Source organism: Apus apus, chromosome 3 (assembly GCF_020740795.1).
Source record: "Apus apus isolate bApuApu2 chromosome 3, bApuApu2.pri.cur, whole genome shotgun sequence".
NCBI classification, from domain to species: Eukaryota; Metazoa; Chordata; class Aves; order Apodiformes; family Apodidae; genus Apus; species Apus apus.
Genome location: NC_067284.1, coordinates 18,399,204 through 18,418,126, shown reverse-complemented (window position 1 = coordinate 18,418,126; position 18,923 = coordinate 18,399,204). Strand labels below are relative to the sequence as shown.

The window sequence follows — 18,923 nt, the reverse complement described above, 5'->3', positions numbered from 1 at the left end:
TCTTTAGAAAGGCCTCTCCTTCATTAACGTACGCCTAAAACAGTTCAGCTTGGACATATTTAACTACAGCACAGCTGTAGTAAGCTCAGCAATATGAATTCTTTACTTAGGCATTTCTTACCAACTTTCACAAACTATTAGATTCTCACAGAGTGTTCAAAGGCAATGATAAACACATAAACCCACTGAGGGACAGATAAATCACATTTCTAATGTGTTTTTTTTTTCCACCTTAAGAGAACATCATACTTACTTTCAAAATGTTACTTCCTATTTAATTTTTTTGTAAAGAAGCTTAATCACTCAGAAAATAAGCAAGTATCCATTTTTAAGGCACTCAGCTGATTCAGATACCTGTATTTATTTTATCTGTCAAATGGCTGCTCTACAGGGCCACCTTTGGTGAGAGCTGTGCATCGGTGGGGTCACAGCCCAGGACCTCATCTAACAAGCTCTGCAGAAGGCATACAGCCATTTCAAATGGGTTTGACCTGTGTATTTGAAATATCAGTGAAGATGCTGCTGTGCATGCAGACTTCTTAGTAAAGAAATGGAGAAGGTTTAGCACGGTTTCATAGAATCATAAAATGGTTTGAGTTGGAAGGGACCTTAAAGACCATCTAGTTTCAAACCCCCTGCAAGGGCAGGGACACCTCCCACTAGACCAGATTGCTCAGGGCCCCATCCGACCTGGCTTTGAACATGTCCAGGGATGGGGCTTCCACAACTTCCCTGGGCAACCTGTTCCATTCTCTTACCACCCTCAAAACAAAGAATTTCCTCATAATGTCTAACCTAAATCTCCCTCTTCCAATTTTGATCCATTACTTCTTGTCCTCTTACTACAAGACCTTGTAAGAAGTCCCCCCCCAGCTTTCCTGTAGGCCCCCTTCAAGTATTGGAAGACCACTGTAAGGTCCCCCAAAAGCCTTCTCTTCTCCAGGCTGAACAGCCCCAACTGTCTCAGCCTGTCTTCACAGGAGAGGTGCTCCAGCACTTGGATCATCTTCATGGCCCTTCTCTGACTCAGTCAAAAGACCTTCATGTCCTTCTTATGTTGGGGGCTCCAGAACTGGACACAGTACTCCTGGTGGGGTCTTACAAAAGCAGAGGGTGAGAATCCCCTCCCTTGACCTGCTGGCTACGCTTCTTTTGATGCGGCCCAGGACATGGTTGGCTTTCTGGGCTGCAAGTGCACACTGCTGGCTCATGTTGAGCTTCTTGTCCACCATCACCCCAAGTCCTTCTCCTCTGGACTGTTTTTGATGCATTCTCCAAACAGCCTGTGTTTTTGCTTGGGATTGCCCTGACCCAAGACCTTGAACTTAGCCTTGATGAACTTCATGCAGATTGCACAAGCCCACCTCTCAAGCCTGTCAAGGTCCCTCTGGATGGCACCCCTTCCCTCCAAGAAAGTCAGTCTCACCACACTCTTTGGTTTCATCAACAAACTTGCTGAGGGTGTACTCAATACAATCTCCATGCCAAAGCATACTTCCCTGACCAGACAAGGCACTGTGCCAGCCCTGCAGAGCCATTTCAGCTTTGCTTTATATGCTTTTCCCCATTGCTCCTAATTGGGTCTTGCCCTGAGAGTCTAGAATCTAAGCTGGATTCCTTCCCTCCACCGCTTTCCATGCATTACATATAAACTTCAAATACTGGCTGGAGTGTCTCAAGGGACATCACTATTCAGATAAAAGACCAAAACCCCTCATAGCAGATACAGTTTCCAGGAGATAGGTAAGTACTGTTGTAAATGCGTCTCAGATACACTGTTACTTTGCCTATGGTTAGTTGGAGTTGTTAAACCCTTCTTCCTGTGTTTTGAAAACATTTCAGGATATTGATGATGAGCACCTATAGCTACAGAAATAATCACTGTTATGAATCCCAGAATCACACCAGATAGGCAGAAAGGCTTTAAGGTTACACAGCTTTCAACAATCAAAACAGAGGAACTTCACAGTTCATTCTAGCCTCCATACATTAAATTACTAACACACTATAATAAGATTCTCTCTCTAAAGAAACAGCAGCATTTGTTCTTAATGTAAACTGACTATTCAGTTGCTTTATTTTTTTAAACCAATAATTTTAAAGCAAAAGCTTCAGCTGAGAACACATTCCATGAAGTAACGTTGTAAATAAAACACATCTACAATGCTTAAAAGTAATTATACTAAGAAACTCTAGAACACAAAGCTGGTTTACTCTGCTCAGCGGACATACATCTAGGCAATGAGTGGAAAAAAAAACCTGAGCCATATGCACAGCCTCCTTTGTATCTTCTTTTTCCCTGACACGTGTGTGTATACATACATATGAACACACAAATAAAAATACAAGGCACAGAATATATCAGCCCTGTAGAATAGAGTTTATTAATACAATTAGTTTCAATCATATAAAGAATATATAAGTTGCTATGCAGAATGGTGAAAACCTTTCTGGAAGAAGTAAAATATTTTCACCATTGTGCACAGGATAAACAGTTTCCCCAGAAATGGCAGCAGGTATCAGAAATGCAGCTTTCAACTCTGCCAAGTCAGCACTGCAATAAGAAAATATTAATCCTACTCTCAAGTATACAGAAGAGGACGAGGGCAAGGGGAAAAAAGTACTATAAACATTATTGTAAGAAGATCTCTTAGCAGCCTGTGGCCTTCAGAAGAGTACAAAAACTCTCCCCAAAGCTTTTACTACAACAAAGTAGTTAGAAAGGTTGCTGACTGATTAGCCTTTTCTTTCTGAAACTGAGCAAAAAAGTTTGTAAAGCTTGAAAAAATAAAGAAAAGGTTCAAGCCAGTAATGGAGAATAACATTACAGGACAACTGGATGCAGATTAATACACGTATAGGCTATGATGGCCTTGAAGACAAAACCAAGCAGTTTAAGTTGCATCTAATGAAGAAAGGTGAGTTAGGGGAAGGCAAAGAGATGAGTGATCTGATGAAAGCAAAGAGACAAAAGATCTCTGCACAGCATCCTGAGAGCTAAAAGCAAATATTCTGCCTTTACACAAGACAAGAAGAAGAAAAAAAATAATAATTAAAAAAAAAAAAAAAGGAGTGCAATGAAGAGGACAGAACAGCTCAGAGCTCCTTCAGGCAGATGCTGAAAGATCAGCTATTGACTGAAATACACCTGGTTGCCCAGAAAAGACTGCAAAAAAACCTGAGCAATACCGCTTTCTTCCACTGATACTCTCCTCTTGCTACAGGCAGAAGCTTTAGAGTTAATCTTCTATGCTCTCTGTTATCAACGGAGGTATGTATTTAATTAAAGGGCATTCGAGGGAGGGGGGGAGGAAAAAAATCTTCAGCAACACAAGATAAAGTCAGTGAAAATATCTTGAATTCACTCCCAAGAAAAATATAGAACCAATGACAGGAAGTCTGAATCGGAGCAGAACACTGGCTACCCATATTAAATCAAGAGAAGCATTGTTAAATAGAAGAAGCTACGTTTACATCCACAGCTAAAAGGATGCCTCAAGCCATCATCTGGAAAAACACTATGTCACTGCATGGCACGTGGCTTCCTTCTCATATCCTTTGTTCGTTTATTTGTTTCATAATAACTGTTTGAAGCTTTAAGAAAGAAAGCAGGACAGTCTGTATGTATCAGTAGAAAAAAAAAACAAAAAGTGATTTCATGCATCTTGGTGCACAAACTCCTGCTTAAAGGGAAAAAAAGCTGTATGCCAAATACAACTCAAAAAACTCATCCTTTCCAATTCAGATTTGCTGTAGAGCTATAGGATAAGTTAATAATCTTTTACTGTGTTTTTAAACAAAAAAAGCACATTGTCTAATGCCTATTTCACATATCATTAATAAAGAAAACTCCCTAAGAAGCGTGGCTCTTAAACATTGTCACTTTTCAAGCAAAGAGTTAAAGCACATATCTAAGCAATTTACAGTTTTGAGTGTGGCTTGAGTAGGAACAGCAGCTCAGTCTGAAAGCTTTCCATTCATATCATCAACTGTATTCTCTTCATAACAAGTGCATATGTGGGCAGATGGATTGCGCCTTTTCCAACAGCTGTCCCATCAATTTAAAGATGATTTCCATAAACAGCATTCACGGGTAAGTAGCATTGGTTGACTTTCCTCTTTTCCTGTCCAGCAGAAAGAACTTCTGCAGAGTCAAAACCAGGACCCCTCAGACAAGAAATGAGCTTCCCTTTAAAACAGGGACAGAGGCAGCTTTTTAAAGGATGTCTTTTAATTCAGTAGAGGAGTGAAAAGAGCTTGATGTGACCTACCCAAATCTGGAAGCCAGGGGCCGAAAGCAAGATCCTGATTTCCAAGTAAGACACTGATCTCAACAAGTACCAGGTAAGGCAACATACAGCAACATTTAGGGTAACATGAGGCTAGCAGTCAGCTTCCATGGCAGACAGAAATTAAGGATCAATGCTCTCACATTTTTCTGAAGTTTAGCCCTAACAGGTTTTAGGAGGTAGCTGGCAGAAGAGTGGCTTACATGTGTGAAGCTGTTTTTCTGGAAGAAAACTGTTTGTGTGCATGTAGTGAGATTAGAGGCTGAAGAAAACATTCTGAACATATTACTACATTTTCCAAGAGGAAACACACTGAACTTTGAGACGGTACGTAATTCAGGAAGAAGAGTAATAGAATGGGTATTGAAAGAATTTCCTGTCAAAGCACAAGTATTATCAATATGTAAATCTTCACAGGAGGTACTTAATGCTTTTGATATTAAGTACTCCATCTATGTAAGTTCTCTCTGTTGCTCAATCCTGTTCTTCAAATATATAGTGAAGCCTTCCAGATGAGGAGATTATGTCAAGAATTCTCTGCCTAGATAGTGTATTTCAAGTGCATCCAAGTTTCATGAACTTCATAACAAGGTCACTTAGGAAGTTCTGAGTTGTGAGCAAAGCCAGTTTTAAGCCCAGAACAGTTTCAGAAACAATTACCTAAACATTTGTTATTTGCTGAATCACAGATCCCTCTTCATTACTGTCCTACTTTGTCAACAGTAACACCCATCTCTACCACCAACAAGTAAAACCGGATTGTTGTCAGTACATTTCTCTTTTGCCATAGTTACCCTGACACCTACCTTGCCCTTGAACTTGGTCACTATGTTGCTAAGTTTGCAATATCTGTAAGTCAAATGCTGTATTCATATTGATTCTTCATCTAAGCTCACTACAAGATTTTCAGAGTTTCTTAGATTTGCAATAACAGGTTTCTGGAAACATCTCCCTACTTCACCTGCTCTCCCTACTGTACTTAGAAAAAAAGATCAACCTAAAAACATAGCTTCATCAGTGTCTGTCCGAATTTCAAATATACACACTATTCAATCAAACCATCCTCTTTCAATATGTTTAGAGCCAGGCAAACAACTGGCTAAGATACCTCTCCTGCCTGCTACTTTAATTAAGCAAACAGCGCCACCTACATATACACAGGCAGTCACTCCTAAGCCTATCCCTCTGTCCTACTGGTTTTCCTCTCTTCTAGTTTGTCCACTGCCCACATCATCTGGATTCCACTTTGATGCCACTGGTCTTGAATTACATTTGACTCCTTTGTTGGGAGAGCTTGTACCTTGCTACCAGCAGTGAAGCATGCAAGATGTTGTACAGTGCTGATCCTAACAGAAGCCTTCAAGCACTACTGAAATGCAATATATTCTGAATCTATGGCAAGTGTACAAATCTACACCAAAAGCTACTTGCAAAGCATAGATTAGTGAAGTTTCCTCAAATAGAGAGCATGCTCTCTTGACATTGCAGACACTGCTCTAGCTACTTACATGTCAATAATGTTTTATATGAACTCTGACCAGGACATTAGGTCCTTTAAAAAGAAGTCATAAACTCCAGAGTCTTAGGTTCCCCTCTGTAACTTACATGAAATGTGAAGGGACAGATTAATGTTTAGATTATGTCCTCTCATGCTTCTATTTGAAACGCAAGGATACTGATGACAAGAAAAAACAAGTTTATAACAAAACTCTCTTCACCAAAGGCATAGTTATTTAACATATATACCAACAAGATGTTTATCTTCTCTCAAGAATTAATATACCAGCGTTTCAGTATCAGCTTAGATCACATATGTGCTACAACCTTGCTGCTCTTTTTCTGGTATGATAGCAATCATGGTTAAATACCACCCTGATCACATAAAATGTTCTCTGTGTCCTGGGGTCATATTTAAGCACAGGGGTAGACCCATACATAAAACTAGCTGGCAGGACTAGAGTCTTGACATTGTCTCAACTGACTGCTAGAAAAGTATGAATCAGCTTTCAGCACTTCCTTTTTTTTTTTCTCCTTTAAAGGGAGGAGGGAAGGAGAATGAAAGGAAAGAGAGAAGGGGGAGGATCATGGAAGCTCGAACAGCTGAGATGCTGTGATACGTCAGAGATGAACTCAGTTGCATGAAATCTCCTTGACCTCCCCATCCTTTTGCAGGGTTGGGCCTCTTCCAGGAAAAATTATTTCTTTATATACTCTTTTTTTTCCCCTCTGTTGCTCTAATCGGTGCATTTCTGGTAAGGGATTGCCTCCTACAACATTTAGAATTTCAAATTTTAAATGAACCACTGCAGAGATGCTAAATGTGAAAAATAATATTGTAAAAACTTTGCAGTGAAGTCTAGAAATGAAGATAAAAAAACCTGTACAGCTGAGCAAGCTGCACTGAAACCCACCTCTGAAAACTTAGAATTGAGTTTGCAGTTAAAAATACAACCTAATGTATTCCATTTTTGCTCTTTTTCCTACCAGAGATTGGATGACTTCTAGATATTTAAACTCAGACATCACAAGAAAGATTCAGCAGTATGTAGAAAAGTTTGGCCTAAATTTATGTGTCTGTGATAAACCAAACAGAATAGAAGTTTTAAACAGACATCTATGCTTTAGGTGTCAAACATTTCTTGACGTCTGTGGCAGTTGGCAGCTGCAAACATCCGACTGAAAGCCCCATCTGCTGCTTCACAGCTTCCAGTCGAGGATGTTTACAGTCGCTCACTGTCAACAGCAATACACATTCCTCAGCTGTTTACTTTATATTACTAACATGCAGAGGCCTCTGAGCAGGTTAGTTAAGATCCCTACAACTTCTGTTACCGTGCTTCTACCAGCAGACGTACAAGGGACCGGTTTTTTAAGTATTTACAAATGAAACAAAGTACAACTTTCAGAGGAACATGTGCCAACAGCCAGGCATTTTTCTGTTCAAGCACTACACTTTTACAATTATATTGCCTATTTTATACCCAGTAAGAATTAAAATAAAGACACATTAAAAGAACAGCTTGCTCTCACTGTTGCATTTGTTTTGTTTGCCAAGAGAGTAGAGCAATCCTGTCATGCTCATTACAGAAACTGCACTACTCCACAATTAAGTTCACTTATCAGCACAATGACTAAAGATAGCAACCAGCACAAAAATAGAACCAAACCCTTTCTGAGGGTATTTCACTACAAAGTCTTGGATGGCTTCTTTCCCCACAGAAAAGTGGATGTGAGAGATTTATGCGAGATTAAAAGTTAGTTTATGCAACATCTGCTTCCAAATAAAACCGTGGAAAAAAACCCACCCAACCCACAGGGGACTGTGGGGAAGAGGGAGGAAGTTGTGTAGCCAGCTCTGCAAAGGCTTCAAAAAAGTTCAAACCTGTTAGAAGATTTCTACAAATTATCTGAGCTAACCAGTTGCTGCTACACTTCATGTAGTTGGCAGAATGGAATTTCTCACCAAATGAAAAAGCCAAAAAGATCTGGCATAATAATGCCCTGGTTGTACAATTCTGCTGTTAGTTTTTCATTCTATCTCCCGTTTCCTTATTAAGTTAATGATGGGGAAAATTAAAGATTAATCACTGAACTATTTTTCTGAAGTCATACAAAACCACAGCAGGCAAGCAGAGTGATTATATCACTCTAATTAGAAGGTGTTTTTTCCTTGAAACTTTCTTGCCCCCAAATAAAATTACTACACTGCAAACTGAGTAGGTTATGAAAAGACCATAGCTGGAACGCAGGACCCTGCGGCATATTTACTCAAACTGGTAAGTGTGGAGGATCTCTATAAATCATTTTCAAAACTCAGGGTTATATTTTCTATACTAAGGTTAAGAAAATTAATCTTTCAGGCAGCAGGTGAAAACAAGCAGAATTATGTTGGGGCCTTCCCCTTTATTCAATACCAACTTTGAGCTATTAAAGCTTCCTAGGGAACCACACTTTCTCAATGGGTCAAGTCACTAGGGAAACAAAGCAAACTTTATCAGTGCTGCACAACTCAACATTCCAGGAATTCCTAGCACTTGGCATCTATATACCACACTAGAGCCACGGGATCCACTCACCCTGTCCTTAGCAGAGCTACCATGACAAGCTATGAAACACTCAGTAAGGTGCCCAACTTCACAAAGTTGCCAATATGAGGGGGCACTAACATCCCCACATGACATCTACTGAAGGACAAAGGGTAAGAACATAAAATTCCTATAAAAATACTTTTGAAAAAAGGAAAGAGTTCCTCTTCTGGAAAGTTCCACCTTACTTATCATAAGCCAGCTAAGAAAAATGCAAATAGTCACCTTCCAAAACAATATATATGAACCTTAAAAAAAAAAGGCAACAAAAAATCATTAGATGCAAATCATAGATTGCAGAATGAAAACATTTCAGTTTAATTACACCTAGTCATGAAACAGAGATTAACCTTTCATTTGTAAATGTATCGGCTTAATATCTACAAGTTAAAGTGGGGCAAAGTAGAGAGACTATAAAAGTCTAATACTTTGAATTAATTCAATGAAGGACATTATGTCAGCAACAATGTGCAATTCCACTCCATGTATGGCTTCCTTTCCGCTTTTAAGACATCAAACAGATTATATCTGTGCGAAAGTCAAGGCAAGGTCAATCTAAAACTGTGAGGCATTTTATCACACAGTATGGACTGTTAAGCAAGAGAATGCAACCAGTTATCTTAACTGCTGTTTTTTAATTTGTACAGTACTCTTAAAAAGGTGTTTAGGCAGAAAGTGTCCAAGACTTGAGCCTCAATCAACTGAGCTTGATACTTGATGATCTTGATCAGGTTTTGAACAAATATGGGTAAGAAAAATGGAACAATTTTCTAACTTTTCAATGTGTTCATGAATTTACACTTCATGTCACAGAAAAAGGGACTTCAGCACTGTTCAGTTAAAAATATCCAACTGTTTTTCTCTCACTCTTCTGAAATTTTCAAACCAGATGAACAGATTATTGGCGATAAAGGGAAAAAAAACAACAAAAAAACCCAAAACCAAACCACAAACAACAAAAAAAAGCAACTAAACCAACATTTTCCAAGCACTGCTGCAATTCAAAACGAGAGCCTCTACATTTTCCATCACCTTCCGTACAGATGAGATAAATTAGTTTTTAATCATATCATAATAACATTGGAGTACCAACAGATAAAAATATAAAATCAAAGTTGCATTGGACTTTAAAAAACTCTTCACAATTGTTTCCTAATTTGCTTTGTAGTATACATTATCAAATTTGCTTGTCAAAAAATCCCTAAGATCATCATAAAATATGGGAAAAAAATTATTCCTCCTCTTCCTGTCACTGACAACACAAGAAGATTAAGTATGCATTACTTATATGAACTCAAGTTCACAGCTGTTATGATCTAGCATGAGTATCTCCAACTGTTGCCGATTAATCCCATTCTCCCAACTGCACTTGAACTCACTCTAAAATGCCTGGAGAAGCAGGGCACCCAGCACTGAGAAGGCAATTGCAGACCAGCAGTCGTAAATATGCACCAAATCAGATACAGAACATCCAAACTTTTGGGAACAAGATGTCCAAACTATTGGTAGAAGTATGAACAGCACATAGTGCATTTTCTTGAGGCTCGTCCCAAGAGTCTCTCCTCAATGTCTAATCATTGGGAATTTTAATCAGCCTTTAATCTGTCTATGATCTGATACTATGATCCACCTCAGTAGAAATATATCTGGAGAAAAACAACTTACTTCTTGGATACCAGCTGATCCTACTTCAGTCCCCTTCATGTGAGGTACCCACACCTCCAGGGAGAACTGCATTCTTCAGCCACCAAAGAGTGCTCCTCAGATTTCCAGGAATCTGTATCACACACATGAACAGAAGTTATTGTCATTCCAGAAGTTCAGTAGTTCAGATCACATAGTTCTCATTATTAGGACTGTCTGCAAGAAGTCAGCCAGCTTCTAACAAGCATTATTAAAACTGTGTCCTTTTCTGGTATAGTAATTTAAAACTTTAAATGCGTTTAAAGTGACACATTACTCCTGAATGCAGCTGCCTCTCAATTAGTGGCGATAAAGGTTGACTGCCAAGGTAGCAAAAGTATTCAGAACCTATGCTGAAGCAGGTAAATTTCCCACCAGACACAGACATAACTTATTTATTAAGAAATGTATGGATTATACAACCAACAGCAACCATACAATAAATCTGAGACAGAACATCCTTTCAGAAAATCAGAATCCTCAGATTCCTCCTAGTTAAGCCTTTAAGACAGAGAAGAAATTTATTTACACAATCATTCTGGAGAAAAAGGGACCTACAAAACCCTTTTGTAGATGGATGGATGGCCAGACACACAAGACAGAACCAGATTACTAGGAGAAAACCAAAGAAATGGAGAAAAAAGAGACTAAGAAGAGCATGGAAAGAAGACAACAACGGGAAGTTAACCAACCTGTAGAAGGAGAATAATACATACATGACAGTTCTGAAATCTTACTTATGAACACACAACAGAATTAAAAGAAATGCAGTAAGTAGAGCATATTAACTGAAATTTATATAAGGGAAATATTTATAACTTTCCACTCCTAACACCTTTTGAAGGTACTTGAACCAGTTCTGTATGTGACCACATTAAATAAGGATGGCTTTGATAAACACATCTCTGACAACCAACCAGCTCCAGCAACAAGTGAAGGCTAACAGGAGATATCAGCGCTAGTTAGGCTCTGCTACAGAACCAGTGAAGAGTACACTGTTGTTTACTACTCTAAATTTCATTGTCACAAGGGCATCACTGTGAAGCCCACAAACCCTAAATACTGGCCAGCAAGGAAGGTGCAACAGGCTCAACTGTCCTTTCAGATTGGCTGGCAGCAGTGGGTGATGCCCAGGTGGTTCAGAGCACTACCTGTTGGCAGAGCAGAGAGCCATGCTGTGTGCTGTTCCACTGTGGAGCAGAGCAGGTGACTGGCCTGAAGCTGTGAGTAAGTATGCATCGCTGTGTCAGTTCCCAGTGCAGAATGCTTAAATTGGGGGTTTTCTATTTCAGGAAAATACAAAGGCCATGTACTGGGTGAACAGAAGAATAGAGCGTATGTTGGACAAGACAGCTCCCAGTGGCAAAAGCTGCTTTTCACAGTTATTTGGGAGAAACACTATCAAAGAGAGACTAACATACCAGATCACAAGCTTAGCAAAGAACATTTACTTTGATGTAACAGGGTGAACAAACTATCTGTAACGCACAACTTATTCAGCCTCATTGCCCATACTGAAAGTATTGTCTTGAAAGTTACATATCTTATGTCCTTTATTCAGGATACGTAATTCGCTCTAAAATCACATCTCTGAGGAATGTATTTTATACTCTGCTGTACTATTGTAGAAAAGCAGGGACTGACTTTTGGATTGGTCTAGTGACCCACACCTCACATGCTACATGTGCACCCCAATACTTGTGATTTCAGGGTCAGGTGATTAATGCAGAAATCAGTTCTGCTTGCCCAGAGCCAGGACACCGCACCTGTCTCAACTCCCCTGCAAATACTGGGAAGGCCATTTTTCTCTTTCCATCACTCCTCCCATTCTACAAAGCTCAAACACATAACTGGGACACACAGACTCTCAGAATAATTAGCACAATCATAATGTTTGTCCTTCATCTCCAGTAGATCAAAACAAATACAGCCTCTGACCATAAGACTATTTATACTTTATGTGCTCCACATTGGAACTGCACAGGTCCCAGACACCGCAGAAGAGTCTGCAAGGCTTCACATACACTTTTTTACCTATGAGGTTGTGCAATGCATTGACTACTCTTGTCCCAAAGGTACTTGAACACTACCAGAAATTAATTCTAGCTGCAAGAGAACTTCTGGGTACTGTATTAAGCAACATATCTACCAAAAGTGTGCAGAAAGCAACTTCGTTAACACCACCATGTGCTAAAGTAACTTAGAAAATGCTTGTTTATTTATGACACTATGCAAGCAAAACATAACAGCAACATTTAAAGAACAAAACTAGAGCTCATGCGCAGCAAATGCATTAACCTTTGCAAATGTACAGACCAGGGCAACACTCCTACTCAAATCCCATTCTTCACTTAATTCCAACAACCTCCACTTTCCCGGGGTATGACGAGGCTTACGGCGAGGGAACAAAATGAGGCTGAACATCATCCTCAAGGCAGTTAAACACTTGCTTGTTTCCACAGCTTGTAATTAAATACTCTGACCTATTGAATAAAATGCTGACATCACATTGACAGGGCCAAGACCCTGAATCCTGTTAATGTTACACTTTAAAATTTCTCTTAACCTGTATTCTCATCAACATGAAAAGGTCTTTCCTCCCAGCCTTCCAGCAGCAGAAGCTACAAGAGACCAGCATGTACATGGTAAAAACATCTACCAAGTTAAAAAGAAATACGATTCAGTCCTATGAAAAGAGGAGAAAGCATTAGACTGACCAGAGAGCTGCATGTGAGAGGCCAGGGGCAGGGGGGCAAGTAGGAAGAGGGTACAAAGACAAGAAACCCCACTGCTATCTTCAGGCATCGGGAACTTAAAATTATCCTCTTTTCCCACCTTCACCCCAAAATGTTCAGTATAAGTCAAAGCGCTACTCTGAGTTCTACCCCCAACACAGCCTTCTTTAAATGCAAACAAGTGGCATAACTGCATTTTGTTACTGAGCAGCAGAAATAATTGCCCAGAAGTTACAGAAATGGGGACAGGAGGAGACCTATGAAACAGTTTCCTATCCAAAAACCTTCTCTGATATTTATTTGCAAATAAAATCCCCAGTGGATAAATACAGCTCCAAGAACAGCTCTCAGTTGCTTAAACTCATGGAAAGTTTATCATAAACTTGCCACAAAAGCTTTAATTTAGAACGCGTCATTGAATGAAAACACTGAACCAAGACCATACTTTATTTTTCAAATGTATTAATAACTAATCCCCTTGGGATTATGCCAAGTATGTCACATTAGGATGGCTTGGGCTCACCTTGACTGGCAAGTATGTTAAAATGCAACTAAACCCATCTACACTTGCACTCCAAATCATGGTTATTTAAAATTTCAGATGGTTACAAAGGCATCTGTGGGACTAATGTTAATCAAGACTACACTACCATCTTGTTTTCTTCAACATGAAGTGTCACAGGCAAAACTAGTCTTAGGGAATAATGCGAAACTTTACTTTCTACACGCCTGAATTTAAGAGGGGGAACTTTTATTTGCAAAATCTACTTGCAGTGGTCGGTTCTGATATTATGAAAAGTACATTTATGCAGTACAAGTTTTTGGTGCAAAGGGTTATATATATGCAAACTGTTAGATTAACAAATCGGAACTTTTCCTGTTTCTCTTAATTTATGGCTGATGTTAAATTCCTTTCATGAAATGCCATAATCTTCAGTGAATGACTTCACATTATCCTTCTCACAGCAATCTAGGAATGCAGATAGAAAGAACATCAACCATCACTCTCATAAGACTCGCTCTTAACCCTCAAGGGTTTAGGTGCCTGATAAAGCTTCAGATATGAATAAAACTTTAAACATCTGTGCTCAGCTGCTACTACCCTCCAAGCACACAACTTTTTGCCAGCAGTACGTGTACCAACACTGAAGTCTTCGTAACACTTCGCTTGAACCAGCACCACATGCCCAAACCTCCATACTGTTCTCAAATCCACTGAAACCTAGGAATATGCTTTTCAAAGTGCAACTTCCAGATCTCTCCTTTTTCCTAACAAGGAAATCAGGAGTTTGGGAATTAGCCAGCTGCACCAGAAACCTTTTTGTGCAGTAAGAACACCAAGAAATGAGGCATTCAGGTTTTAATTTCCCCTAGTTCTATCCAAGCCACAAACCAAAACTTGGCTTTCAATACCTAAGCTGGATGCCTGTGCTGTTGTGGTGATGCCATCCATGCTTTGTCCAGAAATTTCAACAGAATAGACTCAGCCCAAAGCTCCTGCCACTAAGGAAAGCAACACGTTCAAATCCCTCCTCCAAATCAGCAAGATGACCTAAGGAAGAGCTTTTGGAAAAAAAGACCCATCTCAGGCATCTCATTCCAGGACAACATTTGCAACTGCAAATAATACAAATAGATCAACAACTTCACTCAGCCAGACTCAAGGCCTAAGACACTTGAAGAGCTGACATGTATGACAGATCTCTCTCTTGAGAGATAGATCTCTCTCTATTCACCTGAGGCATGCTGCTCCTCGCCCTCCAAGGTGGCTGGAAACCTCCAAGGAAACCTTCTTGCACAGCCCTCCCCTGCAGGGGCACACGCAAACTCTGGGCTACAGGGTATCAAAGCAGATGCAGGTCAGGCATCTGCACACTCCAGCCCTTAAGCTACTTTGGGGTTTTCTGCCTTCTTCTGTCAGAAAGTACAGAAAGTACAGACATGCCATTGGCATAGTTATCTTATTTCAGAATTCTAAAGATTCAGAGAAAAGAATCACATGCAGCACTTGTATATATTGACCAAAATAAACACAACTCAAGCACAGGATCTCTTCTTTACTCTTCAAAGCACTTGCTGAAGGCAGCCTGGATGAAAATGCTCCCCCAGGTGACCCCACCCCTGGCGTTTAATGGTTCCTAACCCTACAGAGCAGCAGGGCAGTTACTGGGCTGCAAATGCAGCTCACACATCACACCTGACCTCACAGTAAGGGAAGGGGATTTCAGCTACAAAAGCTGCATTGAGAAACTAGCTTAAAAAAGCACAGCAGCACTGTCAGGGCTCTAACTTTTAAAGTAGATTTATAATTAAGAGTAAGAGCTATTAATTAGTTTTCAATGGTAACAGGAAAGAGCTAATGATCTATTAGGAATCACAGGCACTGCATTCAACATTTAGTGTCTCTCTCACCATGTTACAAGGAAACAGGTAAGACTTACAAATTCAACATACGACACAAGAGGTCTCAACACAAAAAAATATTGCTGGTGTTATTAACCTCATAAGGAAACCTATCCTTCAGAAAGAAACATAACAGAAATTAATCTTTACCTAGATCTTTTGATAGCAACCTCGTATGTCATGCTTCCATTCTCTGAGCCCATACACACTTTGGTTACAACAAAGCTATGGACAACAGCAACGAAGTAGCCAGGATGTGTTTTAACAAGGGGGGTTTTAGGTTTGACTTTAAGAAGCAAGTTGTAGGTTTGCTGCCTTTTGGGGGGGTGGGAGGAGGACGGCAGAGGGGGTTGTTATCTTCTGGAATCAACTTATTTAAACTCAGCCTTCTCCATCCAAACAGCTGGAGTTTAGAAGAGCTTTCCTTTAGAAGAAAAGGAGAAAAGTGAGCCATTGTGTTTTGACTCCACTAGACACAGAGGTAACCTTCAAGGTTACCTTGCCCTGTTTGTGGCCTCAGGAAGGAGAAAAAACAGTTTCAGCAAAGGAATTTCTTGCCTGGCTGGAGGCCACACCCGCCACAACAACTGATGGCAGGAAAGCATTTGGATTCACAACTCTACCCTACCACCCAGCCGGAGGTGAAGCAAAACTTTCTCATTTTCGGAGAAGAAAAGAAACTCTTGCTCAATAAGTAGCAATTATGCTGCAGAATTTATATGCTGAGCACGGCTGAATGTACGAACACCAGATCAGTCAACCATAGCTTCAGCGCTTTGAGTATGATTAACAGAATGAACTTTCAAAGGTCAATTAAATGTCAACACATTTTAAAGAGATATTCTTCTTAAGTTGGGGCGATGTGTAACAGTACCTTCCAAAGCTGCCGTGACACTTTCACCTTAAAATTCTACACATCCTATACTTACATGTGCAGATATAAATACAATAACTAATTAACCTTTGCTAAGTTATGCTCCTAGATTTCGTACTGTTAAGCTGTCATTTAGTACTTGTGCCTAGGCAAGTATACATATACACTCTTCTCTCTCTCTCCCCAAAATTTCAACTTTTCAGCGTGTGAGTGAAGGAGTAAGAAAAGGAGCAAGAATAGTTTGAAAGTGTAGTAACTTACTACATAAAAATGAGAACAGGCTTTTGATATGCAACTGAGCTGCCTGGATGTAAAACTGGGGGAGGAAGGGGTGGGAGGGACTGTAGCAGAATTAATTATGAACACATTAATCATGATTTTAGTTAGACCAGCGACATCTTTTCACTTCTAAATGTTTCTGGAAATCCGAATTTCAGGTAACTAGCTCAAGACATCTTAAAACTGATGCTGAAAAGCTGAACGCTCGGTACAGAGCCAGTTAAATCACCTCTCAAACTGGATCTTCAAATCGTTAGTTAAAAAAAAAAAAAAAAAAAAAGCCTTCAACTCAGTAAAAAGTTAAAGGATCAAAATCCTGACCCAGGCCTCAGAGCACTACTACCATCATTTTGACACAAGCTCTACTTATTCAAGAGAAGAACTTAAAAACAACTTGAGGGCTGAGACAGACCCGCGGAGAGTCGCATTCCGTGCAGCTCAAAGACGAAAACGGGCGTGAAAGTTTTTTCTTCTGCAAGAGCAGCGGCCCCAGCACCTCTCCCACAGGTAGGTCGGTAACTCCACGCAATTTTAGGAAGGAGAATTCCAGGCGGTATCCATGCCGGCACCGGAGGGCAGTCCCCGCCGGGGCGGGGGCCAGGTGCCCCGGGCAGGCACGGCGGCGGCTCTCCCGCTGACAGGGCGGGCAATGCTCGAACTTTCTAAAAAGTTCCCAAACGCGGCGGGTGCCCAAACCCTGACGGGACCCGGCGGCCGCGGCCAGAGCCCCGCGCCGTCCCGCCCCAACGCACCTGCGGCCGCGGCCGGCACCCGCGCGGGGCGGCGGGCGGAGCGGGCAGCCCGGCCCGGCTGCCGCAGGTGCCCGGGCCACGGGCGGGGGGGCGGCCCCAGGGCCCGGCGGCCGCCGCGCTCGCTCCTTACCTGGCCGAGTCCCGCCGGGCCGCGACGCCGGGCCCAACTTTTCCCTCCGGCTGAAACTTGCGACAAGCGGCGGGGCCGCTCCCGGCCGCCGCCTCCAGCCCGTCCCGTCCCGCCCGGCGGGGCGGGGGCCAGGCCCAACCCCCGCCGGGCCCGGCCACGGGGGCGGGGAAAGGGGGCGGGAGGAGCCGTCCCCAGGCGCCGCCGGGGAGGGGAGGGCCGGGCCGGGCCGGGCATTGTCCGCCCCCGAGCGCCCTTCCCTGCGGGGGCGCAGGCTCCTCCTCCCCTCGCCATGTTCTTTGTTTCTCCGGCTCTCCCCGGCCGGTCCCCCTGAGGGCCGCGGGCCCCGCGGCGCCGCCTCCCCCCGGCCGGCCCCCCCCGGCCGCCGCGGCGGGGCCGGAGGAGCGGGACCGCCCCGGGCGCAGGTGACCGACCGGCCGCCCCCGCCCGGCTCCGAGCGCCGCCCGCCCCGCCGGAGGGGATCCCGTCCCGCTCCGCCCATGAGCGGAGGGGGGGAAAGGGGCAGCCCCGGCCAATGAGGCGCGGGGGAGCTCGGAGGGTCCCCCCGGGCGAGCCAATGGCGCGGGCAGCGGCGGGCAGGCCCGTCCCCTCCGCCCGGCGCGGAGCCGGGGCGGCCGCCGGCCGGCAGCGACAGCCCGGCCCGGGGCTCCGGAGCTGCGAGAGGCGGGACCGGCTCACCGAGCTGCGGCGCGGGAGGGAGGGAGAGCGGGGCCGCAGCGGCGCGTCCCGGCCGGGCCCCCCCGCCAGTTGGGCGATGGCCCCTCAGCGGCCTGGACGGCTGGTGGGAGACCGGGCCTGCGGGGCCTGCTGGCCTCCGCCAGCAGCCGGGCGCCGCGGCCCTGCCGCCCCAGACACTTCTTGGTGAGGTGGGAGGGGTGGGGGGCAAAAAGGGCTTGCGAAAACACAGAGTGACATCCCGACTGGGGTCCGGATAGAGAAGCTGGTAGAGACGAGAACAGTCCTGTCAACTGAGAAGCCTTGTCTCCAGTCATCTCTGCCATGGACAGACGCCTCCTCTGATCAGTCCTATCAGTATCGGAGTGTCAGGAAAACAAAGTCCTTTATATATGCAAGGAGGGAGCAGAAGAAAGATTAAACAAATCATGCAGGTACAAAAGCCTCCGTCTTGGGGTCTCACTGCTTTTCCCATAGCTATGTTTTGTTCATTTGGTGACCCACAAGCATACTCAGTCCTACCCAAAGAGTCACAGTTGTACACCCTGAAACTGGGTGTATTTATTGTTTAATCTCAAAATGCATTATGTTGTTGCTTGAACTTGAGCCATGTTATCCCATCCTCAAGTTCAGGCAAATACTTTTTTGATTATCCTGACCTTTCTTTGTCCCGGCCGTCCCTCCCAGCTCCCTCATCAGGATATTTCACTGGTACGCCCCAAAATTTAGTGCCAATTTTGTGGGTGAAGCTGTTAAACTTTAGGCAGACCTAATGCCTGATCCCTCTGGAACTTGCTTCTGAAGGGGAGAATTCCCTCTGTGGCATCTCCCTTTAGCCAGTGTCTTACCCAAGCTGCAGCACCTCACTAACTCACCTGTAACTGTTTTCCATGAAATCATGTTCCAAATGCTGGCTGAGGTCTAGCCATGCTGGATCTCCTATTCCTTGTTCAAGAACCTTACTTCTCACTGAGGGTACTGAGTTTGCCTTGCAAGATTC

At 42.9% G+C, this 18,923-nt stretch overlaps 1 long non-coding RNA gene across 2 annotated transcripts in view; it reads right to left on the bottom strand.

Moving 5' to 3' along the window:
* Positions 1-17,390, bottom strand: part of LOC127383078 (uncharacterized) — a 67,199-nt gene extending 49,809 nt beyond the window's left edge. For both annotated transcript variants that reach the window (XR_007889109.1, XR_007889108.1), the window contains exons 1-2: positions 17,231-17,390; positions 10,040-10,151 (exon numbers count right to left, since the gene is read on the bottom strand). This is a non-coding gene — a long non-coding RNA (uncharacterized LOC127383078). The remainder of the gene's footprint in view (positions 1-10,039; positions 10,152-17,230) is intronic.
* Between the last annotated feature and the right edge of the window lie 1,533 nt (positions 17,391-18,923).